The 12414-nt window shown below is 36.7% G+C and overlaps 1 protein-coding gene across 3 annotated transcripts in view; it reads left to right on the top strand.

Annotated features, from left to right (window-relative positions):
- Nucleotides 1-1051: 1051 nt before the first annotated feature.
- Nucleotides 1052-12414, top strand: part of LOC106082347 (protein charlatan) — a 37410-nt gene continuing 26047 nt past the window's right edge. For 2 of the 3 annotated variants that reach the window (XM_013244796.2, XM_013244797.2), the window contains exon 1: nt 1053-1679. The gene's annotated coding sequence lies outside the window, so the exon portion shown is untranslated. Of the gene's footprint in view, nt 1680-12414 lie in introns of all 3 variants that reach the window. The other variant, XM_013244794.2, reaches the window with a different exon arrangement.

Below are 12414 nucleotides of genomic sequence, written 5' to 3'. Positions count from 1 at the left end.
ATTAAGGAACAGGGGATACTACTCTCATATCAATGAGTGCAGTTCGATTAAATTTTAAGCTCAATGATAAGGGGCCTCCTTTTTTATGCAGAGTCCGAACGGCGTGCCGCATAGCGTAACCACTTGTTAGAGAAGTTTTAACATGACAAGATACAAATGTAGTATTTACAAATGTAGCCAGATTTAGAAATAACCAGCGCTGATCATTTTTCTGATGTTCACGCCGGGATTCAAACCCAGGCCTTCGGCGTTAGAGGCAGACATGTTAACCTCTGCGCCACGGTGGAACATAATGCGGCACCATAAATTAAATAGAAATAATTAACGAACAATTATTACCATTATTTAATTTGAAGACACGATAGACAATTTCATTTAAGTAATCTTGTGCAATTTTGCTTACAAAGTTCATTATTCAAAGATTTACATATTGTAATTAAAATATGAAGTAGTTTAAACCACATTACAAAAAGTTTTCAAAAATAACTATTCACTCAAATATAACTAAAGAAGTGTTTTTGTACACATTTCCAAAGATGTCCAGTCAAATTTTATTGTGTCTAACTTAAAACAAATAAAAACAAAAAGAAGGCCGCAAACATTCCCCAAATTAAAAAAAAAAACTCTTGTCATATTTTCTAATCCTTCTAATTTTAATTGCAAGTTTATATGAGTATTTACATAGGTATTTATGTGCAAATACCTGTACATACCGACAGAGTTTCACAGAGTCCATGGTGGTCGTCGGTGTCATAAGTGCGGTGCTGTGCGGTGCTGTGCGGAGCCGAACGGTGCGTGTGTATTTCAATTGAATTTACAAATCGATTAGAGGAGAGAGAGAAAGAGAGCAAACCAGTCAACGACAATTCATTTTAAAAATGACATTTGATTTGTCTCCACTATGCGGCCCCCCACTCGCACACACACACACACACTCACTCACACAGAGAGTATGTGGGGTTGTTTTGGTTGGTGTAGTTGGCGCTGCACGAGGAGAAAGAACATACTCTCGTTGTAGAGGAGTTTGAGTAATGTTTTTGTTATGACGCCAGCGCAAAGAGTAAAATATTTACTAACAAATAAACACATTTTTGAAACACTTGCGACAAGGATACAACAATTTATATATTTTTAACGTTACGCAGAATTTATTAGTGAATTGGCAATTGGAATAGACGGACGGGCATTCACACGGCACAAGAGTCTGCAATACCAGCAGCAATACAACAACAACAACAACAACTTATACTACAGTAGCAGCAGCAACAACCAATTGCTGCTACATTTCAATGCAAATCAGTGATTTTTCTATTTTTTGGAATTCAGTTATCATTGAATAAAACAATCCGAGGGGATATGAACAGACCTTACGCGGGAAGTGAAAATCGAATAAAAAAAATGTGAAGCTTGAAACAAGTGCAGGCGTCCCCCCTCAAATCAAGAAAAGTGTAACGAAAATTTCCTCATCTATAAAAAAGAAAGTGCATCTGTCATAGAAAAAGTCAATTGCTTTTTTCATAATTAAAAGGATACAAACTACATATGCAAGCACCAAAGAAGCACAAGAAGTTTATGTATATACTACCAGCAGAGTTGGAGACAAAAGTGCAGCAGCAGCAAATTGTATTAAAAATTTAATTCCTAACGAACAATAAGCATCTAAAATGTATTTGGAAAAGGTGAGTGAGTCAATCGAGTCCGTCAATTGCCCTAAGAGGCGTAAAATGCATTTTTAAATGGAAGGATGATACAAAATTTTAAAAATTTTCTATGCATTTCAAAATTTTTATTGATTTTTCACAATTGCTTTTCTATACTCAGTGAGAAAGCAGAGTGAGTAATCATAATCATCCCCCCCTTCCTATTCAACCCGCAGTGTTGTTGCTGGGAAGGAAAGTGCAACTTTTTGCAATAATCTCACCCCTAGGGCCCCCATCTGCTGTCAATCCCGACTATACACAATAGTCAGTCATTCATGCTCCACACCCATCCACCCACCACTTGGATGTACAAACATTTTCGATTTTTTAGGAGCAGGCGCTTTGGCCCACCTACTTGCCTTGCATATCTCCCCCCACTAAGACATCCGTAGTCGTCATCGTCGCTCGCTCACACTCCAAATGTCTAAGAACTGTCTGTGGAAATTCTATTTGATTTTTATAAGAGTTCCTACAATTCCATACACATTCGGAACAAAAACGGATTTAAGGGTGGGTGGATGGCTGGCTTGCTAGCTGGGTTAGAAAGGGATTTATTGTTTTCTTTTCGTTGTTGTCATCGTCGACAAGTTAAAGCATACATTTATTTTTGTGTGTCTATAACAATTTACGTAGAATTTATGTGGAAACACACAAAACAAAGCAAGCAGCCAAACAAACATAACAATTCCTATGCACAAAAAATCCTGCGAGTGCCAACTATGGGCTATGATGAATTGCGTAGCCTCATACACACACACACACACACGCACAGACATACACTCACTCTACCTTTCTCTCTCTTTGTATATAGATATGTGGTAGTTCCTCATTGTATGTCCTTTCCTCCAAAGTCACCTTCTCTCTGCCCCATTGTTTGCTATTCTTCTCTCTAGCACTTCATATTCTCTCTTTCCTCTGTCTCCTGTGCTCTCTTTCTCTCGAGATTTGTGAACTTGTCCTGCCCGCCTGTCTTTCGCCTATTTATACTCTGTTGCATTTCCCATCATTTCTATTTCTATGAAATTTCCATTGTTTCAACAACTTGTGTAGAAACATTTTTTGTTTCGCTTACATATGTTTTTCCGTGGGAGGAGATGGATGAATGGCAGGCTGGCTGGCTGGCTGAATGGTCTTGTGGGTGGTGTGGAATGACACAAAACAGGTCTCTCTCACAAGCGCGAAAATATGGCAAGTTTTTAATGAAGCGTTGGAGTTTTAGTTGGATGAGTTTGACCAAATTTATTGAGTAGCTTAAAATAATTCGAATGCGGATAAATCAAAGCACAAATAGAGAGCATTTAAAAAGGACGTTCCCGCGTATACATACACCAACTTACGGGTCAGAAATAGCTCAGCCGGCCATTAATACCAAAAAACAAAAAAACATTAGTTTTAATATTAGGATACACATATTTTGAAATGGATTAATGCCATCTGCATATCGTCGAAAAATGGACTGCGGGCAAAGCAGGCGAGAAACTTCTCCTTATCTTAAATTCACTGCAAAAGACTGCTACTACAATGCCACAGTTCTAATAATTCTTAGCATATAAATGGACTTTTTTCATTTGAGGGATAGCTGACAAATTATGGATGTTAACTATGTGTTAAAGAACACGCCTATAAAAAAAGATCTTTTTAGTATTTTTACATTTGAATAAGAAGGATTTCTTTGATGGTTGTCCTTTAATGATAATGATAAACATTTATTTTAATTTAATTTCCCATCACTTCACAAAAACCGAAATATCTGTAAGGAAGCTCCAGTGTCGGAAACATCTGTACATTTTTACGCCATATTCTATTAACACAAAACGTCTTCCTTTTTTAAATTGAATTTTACAGATGTTTATTGTTTGCTGATTTAAAATTAATTTTAATTAATTAATTTTCTAGTACATATATTGTCTGATGTTATGTGAAAGCGTCAGAAACTAGAACAAATTCAATTAAGTACGACCGGGCCGAGTTAGGTTCGGCCGTGCCGATCCTTTTATACCCTCCATCATGGATCGCATTTGACACGTTCTTTGAATAACTTTTTCAAATATATAGGAGATATATCAAATTATGGACCGTACTTGTCATAGCTATTAGAAGTCATAAAAAATACCACGCTTTCAGCCAAATAGGATTATAATTGCGCCCTCTAGGGGCCAGAGAAGCCAAATGAGACGATCTGTTTACATGGGAGCTGTATAAGGTTATGGACCGATTTGGTCCATGTATAGCTCTGTTGCTAGAAGTCAAAACCAAATACAGCTAAGTCAGTGGTAATTGCGCCTTCTACAGACTCAAGAAGTTAAAATCCATGACCGGTTTATATGACAGCTATATCAAAACATGGACCGATATGGCCCATTTACAATACCAACCAACCTACACTACTAAGAAAAATTTGCACAAAATCGTAAGAGCCTAGCTTTACTCCGTCGAAAGTTAGAGTGCTTTCGAAAGACAGACGTACGACCATTGTGTAAATCGACTAAGAATGTAAATCCGATCAAGAATATATTGGGTTGCCCAAAAAGTAATTGGGGATTTTTCATATAGTCGGCGTTGACAAATTTTTTCACAGCTTGTGACTCTGTAATTGCATTCTTTCTTCTGTCAGTTATCAGCTGTTACTTTTAGTTTGCTTTAGAAAAAAAGTGTTAAAAAAGTATATTTGATTAAAGTATTATCATTCTAAGTATTATTAAAAATGCATATATGCTTTGTTGGGTTTCGGATCAATATTTTGATGCCTTACATACGGAATGACGAAATTGGTATACACCAATTTATGGTGGGGGGTATATGAATTACTTTATACACGCTTTTAATTACAAAACCAGTAAATGCGACTACTAGCGCCAGTCCGAATCTTATTTAGTGATTCGGACTAAAGTGAAGTCATTGTGCAAAATTTCAGTCAAATTGGATAAGAAATAAAATCGGCAGATCGGGTTATATGGGAACAATATCAGGTTATTGACCCATTCAGGTTATATTTGGCACGTTTGTTGAAGTTCGTATGGGGAAGTAGCATAGCCTAATCAGAAAAAAGCTGCGCCCTCTAGAGGCTTAAGAAATTAAATTGGGAGATCGGTATATGGGGGAGCTTTCAGTTTTTAAACCGATTCAGTTTTGGGGGTCATTGTGCAATATTTCAGCAAAATCAAATAAGAATTGCGCCCTCTAGAGGCTCAAGAAGTATAATCGGGATATCATTTTGTATGGGAGCTATATCAGGTTATGAACCTGATATAAACAAAGTTGTTATAGTTTTTGAAAGTCAAAACAAACAGATTTCATGGAAAATTTTAGCCACATCGGATAATAATTGCGCTCTCAGAAGCGCTCAAGAGCCGAGCCATTTAAAATTCCAACCGACCTACACTAGTAGGAAAAATGTGTGCAAAATTTCAAGTGTCTAGCTATACTCCTTCGAAAGTTAGCGTGCTTTCGACAGACAGACGGACTGACATGGATAAATCAACTCAGAATGTCAAGACGATCAAGAATATATATACTTTGTTTATTCTTAGATCAATATTTCGAGGTGCTACGAACGAAATGACGAAATTAGTATACCCTCATCCTATGCTGGAGGGAATAAAAATTATAGAAATTTTCAATTAATTTTTTAATTGAAACAATTAAAAAATCATGAAATTTTTTAAAAATTCCAATCAATTTCTTTATTTGGTACAAAGATGTTGACCTCCTGGAACATGAATTTGAGGTACGCTGTTTGGCCACAAGGACACCCGGGTCTCGGGTACACTCAAAAAAAAAAGTTTGCTGAAAATAGCAGAAAAGTTTGCTATAATAGCATAACTACTGCTATTTTAGCAGTAATTCTGCTATTATAGCAGCAGTACTGCAATTTCAGAGTAGCAGGCTTACTGCTGAAAAGTCCGTAGTTTGCTGAAAATTACTGCTGCTTCATTATGAAGGGGATGTTAGAAGAAAAAGAAGAATATATGTGTAAGTGTGTGTCTCAGTGGATGGTTATAATCACCACTAAATGTATACTTCCCATAACCTTTTTTCTTTAAATTTAGATACAAAACGCCATGCAGGTCAGGTGTACATTAGTAAAGCAATAACAAAAAATGCGAGCTAGTTCAGCAACATTCTGAAATGTATACCAATGGATGTATAAGGTAGCTTCTTCACAGTAATATTCCACAAATTAAAATCACCTCTTCCAAAAAAATTTCAAAAAAAACTTAAAAATATCGTAGGGACAATATAGCCTTTAATCGGATTAACTTAAACACCATGTTTGAAAATTTGTTTTCAGATTGGATAAAAGAAATGATTGAAGCTATTAATTGAACAAGTTTTCAGACTCAATAAAAAAATTAATTGAATCAATTAACTTTTAAATTGCAAGTGACAAAAATTTTAATCACCACTGTAATTGAAAGAAAATATCATACAATTAAAAAATTGTCGAATCAACAAATTTTATAATTGAAAACTATTTTATTTTCCACTACATTTTTAATTGAAAAATGTTTTCCCATTTTTTTTCTGTGTATGGCAGCTATATCTAAATATAGTCCGATCTGGACCATATTCAAGTCAAATGACGGGAGGCTTAAATCAACTGACTGTTTCCAAATTCACCGAAATCGAATAATTGATGCGGCCTTCAAGGGCTTAAGACCCTTAATCGGAATATCGGTCTATATTAGAGCTGGCAAAATATAGATGTCACTATCGATATTTTAGTTATTGGCTCGATATCGATTGATATTTTTCTTTCAAAGTTCCACTATTTGCAAAATTGAGCAAAAAATTTGTGATCCGATCGAGAAAATATGCCAATCCAACTTTTTCAATCGTTCTTTGTGTTGAGTATTTCAAATATCGTTCGATAACCGGCCCATCTCCCGATTTTACTTCTTAAGCCTATAGAGGGTGTAATTTTCATCCGATTGGGCTAAAATTTTGTTCAATGATTTCCAAATGACTTTATTAAATTGGGATTTAATCAGTCTATGCATTGATAATGATGCATCTATATAAACCTGGTGATATCGATACTATCGATATTTATTTTTATATATATCGAATGTTACGAATATCGATTATTTGCAAGCTCTAGTCTATATGACAGATATATCCAAATATGGTCCGATGTAAACCATTTACGGTTAAAATAACGGGAGACACTGTTTTAAATTTTAACGAAATCGGGTAATAAATGCGATTTTTATGAGCTTAAGACCCCAAATCGGTAGATTGGTCTATATGGCAGCTATATCTAAATATAGTCCGATCTGAACCATATTTGGGTCGGACGTCGGAAGGCGTAGAACAACACACCTTTTTTTAAATTTCAGCGAAATCGGGTAATAAATACAGCTTTTATAGGTTTCAGACACGTAACGGGCAGGTCGGCCTAAACGGCAGCTATATCCAAATACGTATCTGTGCTAAATTTCAGCTCAATATTTAAATTTGGAAGGCTGTAGCGTGGTATCAACAGATGGACGGACGGAGAAACACACAGACATCGTTAAATCGCCTTAGAATTTGACGACGATCCGACATATATATATATATATATATTGTAGGGTCTGAAATGGCTATTTCGGTGTGTTGCAAACCGAATGACTAAATGAATATATTGGGTTGCCCAAAAAGTAATTGCGGATTTTTCATATAGTCGGCGTTGACAAATTTTTTCACAGCTTGTGACTCTGTAATGAAATTCTTTCTTCTGTGAGTTATCAGCTGCTACTTTTAGCTTGCTTTAGAAAAAAGTGTAAAAAAAAGTATATTTGATTAAAGTTCATTCTAAGTTTTATTAAAATGCATTTACTTTCTTTTAAAAAATCCGCAATTACTTTTTGGGCAACCCAATAACTTCCCTATGGTGGTGGGTATAAAAAACTTAAATTTTTAACCCTGACCCGATTTCTATAAAAATCAACAGTAGTAAGAATCGGTAAAGAAAAATGACGATGTTATTAAAATCGGAGGAACATTGAGAATGTTGGGCTGAGTAGATTAATTAATTTGTATGTATCTCATACAAATATGGCTGTCCGAAAGTGTCCTATATAGGTTAGAAAGGAGATGAAATAAGGAAAATGTTGAGGTAAGTTTAAAAAAAATCGAAAGAGCCATCCATTTTAACGATTCGTGAGAAGTGTTTAATGGACAAGCTTAGGTTCCAAATCAGAGAGTATACATCAATAATCAATAGAAATGTAGTGGAACGTATGCCTCCCCCTGCCTCCTAACTGTTTCTAACCTATATGGGACATTTTCGGACAGCCATATTCGAGGCATAAGGCAAAACAAATACAAACGTAAACGTTACTACTACAACTACTGAAACTGCTACAAATGCTACACACGCAAGTGAGACTGCGAATGAAAGGTCCTTGCGCCCAAAAATAGGCCCACAAAGGGACACAACCGCAAAGCTGAGGCCTTTTATTGATCCTGCCACCAAAGCCACCAAGGGCAGTCAGAAGTAGAGATGTGCGCTTGAGTGAGTTTCCACTTACGCTCACAGAGTAAGTAGCACGCACGACTCCCGAGACACTCACGACTGACGAGACAATCACGAGGCACTCACGACTCACGAGAAAATCACCGCTCACAAGGCACTCGCGAAATTAAAGAAAAATACTACCAAACGCGACCAAAAACTACCAAATGTCTACAAGCCAAAAATGCAACATATACCAGATCATCTTAGTATTCATACACGATCTAGCCATGTCTCTCCGTCTGTCTGTTGAGTCATGTAAAAACTTCTACACAAAGAGGTGTCGCTCTGCGGCACGCCGTTCGGACACGACTAAGAATGGAAGCCGCTTGTCATTGAGCTTAAACTTGAATCGGACAGCACTCACGGAATGTTCAAAGACAAATTTGCATATTTAAATCTGAACCGATTTTTTCCAATTTCAAAAGACTTCGTCTCTAGGTCAGTTAAAAATGTCGGTGACAAATTCGAAGACGAGCGGATGAAAATTGCGACCCGTACTTTGTACAGCAACTAACATGGATAGACAGATAGACGGACATAGCTAAATCGGTATACTTATCAATGGGTCTAGCTCTATTCCTTCCGGGTGTTACAAACAAATACAGAGAGTTACAATACCATGTATCAGTTAAGTTAAGGTGTAGGGTATAATAAGACATGGTAAACTCTTAGAAACACCTTTGACATGGCCCTTAGCATTTTTGTGTGTTCTATCTACGTTTTAAAGATTACTACTCAAACAAATCGTTACATCTGTAATAACTCCAACAAAATGTTGATACACTGATTGCCTGTTGACTTGTAGGTGCCTATAAAACAGGAATGTGGGCTTTAGCAATTCAACCTGGGTTACTTGTTAATGAAGCTATTTGAATTTAACGTAATTGCACTTGTTGCCCTCCAAGCCATACAATTTGATACTCCAACACAACCCACCATGTAACTTAACGCCCGTCTGTTGTTTGTTGCTACATTAAATCTTCGATATGAAACCATATTAATGATGAAACGGACAGGCAGGCAAATGTTAACATTTTTGCCAAACGAAAAAAAAAAAAAAAAACGAAAACGAAATCCTTGAGACTTCCTCTGGTTAACCCATCGTTGATGGCAGCGACCACCAGAAGTAACAACAACCAAGCAACCAGCCAGCCAAACAGCAGCAACACCTCACAAACTCACTTTTTTCCCTGTAATTTCAGTTGGAAACTTGTTTCATATTTTCGAAATTGACCTTCTTCTCTTGGCTGAGGTGGTCGCTTTGGCCCAAAGACCTTATATCATTGTTACACTTTCGATGCCTTTTTCGTTCTTTCTCTGCCGCTCTTTATTCGCCCTCATACCAGTCACCCTCCCAGACACCTCAAAATGTATGATTACTCATAAAAGTTTGTTAAGGAGGATGGAGATGGATAAAATAAATGATCGATTGTGTAGGTGTGGACTAGTGTGAATGTGATGAACGCAAATGCACATGCACATACCCCAACACCATCAGTCTGCCCATAAAAATAACAGCGTCTGCTATTGTAGTGGATATAACAACAACAAAAATAATTCCAATCACCAATTTAAGGCTATATTTTTAAAAAGCTTTTTTTGTAATGATTTCCAATAAATTTAAGGTAAACTTGGACTCTTAGATTTCTAAGTTCGATTCAACTGCTATTATCATGACTTTACCCCAAGTAGGTATGTAGTGGCATTGCGGCAGCATTTGTCCTTAGAATTTTTCACTATTCAATGAGTACAATCTTTCAGTGGTTTTTTTTATACACCACACCAGGAAAAAAAACACATTTGAAACGTATTTAAAATAGACCAAAACACTTTTACTACGCAGTTTTACTTTTATTGTAACTGTGTGACGTTTCGCTCAAACATATCAACCTAGAATTATTGAACGCAAGTAACTTTGTTTATTGTAAACACTTAGCAACTTCTCCAACGAAAAATCTTTCTTTCAATGTAAAATCAAAAACTGTTTAATGGCAATAGTGTTATTCCTTAACCAGACCAATAACTATTGTATATTATTGTGTCTCTCCTACTAAAGAGAGTAAGGGAGAGGGAGAGAGATTTAAGCGTACAGACATTTTATTGTTCCTCGACTGTTCCCGTCCGAATGAAAAACTCGGAAAGTGATAATTGTTAAAATTTCCCCTTAAGCCCACAAAGAAAAGTCAAACAACAACACACAACAAAGACAACCGTTTCGATTCGATTGATTCGGCCCATTTCGTGAGCATTTAATTACGTTTGCAATTAAAATTGTGAGAAATTCATCCTTATGTAGCGACATGTCGCTACTATTTTGCTCATTGAACTCAGTTCCATTTTTACGGAATGAGTTCGAATTATCTTCGTCACCATTTTTTTATAGTGCGTTTTGACAGTTGTTCGTGTGAAAAATCGAAATCAGTACTATGCTTTAGGTAGAAAAATTCTCGTATTTCCAATAACAGAAACCATTAGAGCAAATGGCGCCAGGCTCACGAAAACACAACAAGAATTTCAAATGCACATATGTTGTAGAACAACTATAGCAACTCCCGTAATTAGTTTTACTTATAGCACCATGGTTAGAGATGCTAACCATAATACCAAAAGGTATTTTCAGGGTAAATTGGGTAAATACCCGGGTATTTACCCTGGGTATTTATAAATTTGCAGATATCTTGGGTATAAAAACATTTTTCAAAAAATTGTTAAGGATTTTGTATTCATTGTATGTAAACGTGACCGCCTAGAACTCTATTAAAACTCATTGTTTCAAATTTCATCAAAATCGGATGAAAATTGCTGCTTTTATGGGCTCTATACTCTATATCGAGAGATCGATATAGAGTTTAGATCACGATATAGAGGTCTATTCTCTATATCGGGAGATGGACGATGTTCAACAGAAAGATTTAGAGGCGTACCGGAACTCGCTGTGCCAAATTTCATTGAAATAGGGTGAAAAATGTTCCTTTTATAGGCTCATTACACAATATCGGGAGATCGGTATATATGGCAGCTATATCCAAATATGATCCGATCTGTACCACATGTGACAAGAATAGGTAGGGGTCTACCAGAACAACATTGTGCCAAATTTCATCGAGTTCGGGTAATAAATAGATCTTTTATCGCCTCAATACGCTATGGCGGGAAATCGGGTGGTGGGTCTAAGGGCAGCTATATCCAAATATAGTCCGATCTAAACCGCACTTCACAGAAATTAATATAGGTCTACCAGGACTCACTGGTAACTAAAATCGAATTTTAAGAGATCAGAAGATCAGGTTTACATATAAAGAAGGAGGCCACGGAGGCCTGTTTACAAAACCATCATATGCATGACACGTCAGTTCTAATAGGTTGGTCAAAGTCGACCTCCCCTTAACAAAGTCGTGTTGGTAAGGTGAAATAATTGGTGTGATAAAATGGGATATCGTCTGTCGAAATCACGACAGCGGTCGAACGCGTAAAGCTAGCCGCTTCAAATTTTGCTCAGATACTTAATATTGATGTAGATAGTTGGGGATTGCAAATGAGTCATATCGGTTCCGATGTGGATTTAGCTCCCATATAAACCTGGATATTGTTTTGATTAGATTAGATTAGACTTCTTGAGCCTTTACTAGCCGCAATTTTTTGTCCGATTTGGCGTACATTTGGCAAATAGTGTTCCGTTATGACTCCCAACAACTGTGCCAAGTACGGTCCAAATCAGTCAATAACCTGATATAGCTCCCATATAAACCGATCTCCCGCTTTGAGTTCTTAAGCCCCGGGAAGCCTAAATTTTCATCCGATTTGGATTACATTTTTTACATAGTGTACTGTTATGACTTCCAACAACTGTGCCAAGTACGGTCGAAATCAGTCAATAGCCTGATATAGCTCCCATATTAACTGATTTCCCGATTTGACTTCTTAAGCCCCTGGAATCCTCAATTTTCATCCGATTTGGCTGAAATTTGGCACTATTATGACTTCCAACAACTGTGCCAAGTACGGTTCAAATCGGTCAATAACTTGACATAGCTCCCATATAAACCTCTGAGCCCCTGGAAGCCTAAATTTTCATCAGATTTGGCTGAAATTTTGCAAATAGTGTTTTGTTATAACTTCCAATAACTGTGCCAAATACGGTTTAAATCGACCTATAACCTGATTTAGCTCCCATATAAGCCGATCTCCCTATTTGACATTTTGATCTCCTGG

This window comes from Stomoxys calcitrans, chromosome 5, assembly GCF_963082655.1.
Source record: "Stomoxys calcitrans chromosome 5, idStoCalc2.1, whole genome shotgun sequence".
Lineage (NCBI taxonomy): Eukaryota > Metazoa > Arthropoda > Insecta > Diptera > Muscidae > Stomoxys > Stomoxys calcitrans.
This window is presented reverse-complemented; position numbering and strand designations above follow the sequence as displayed.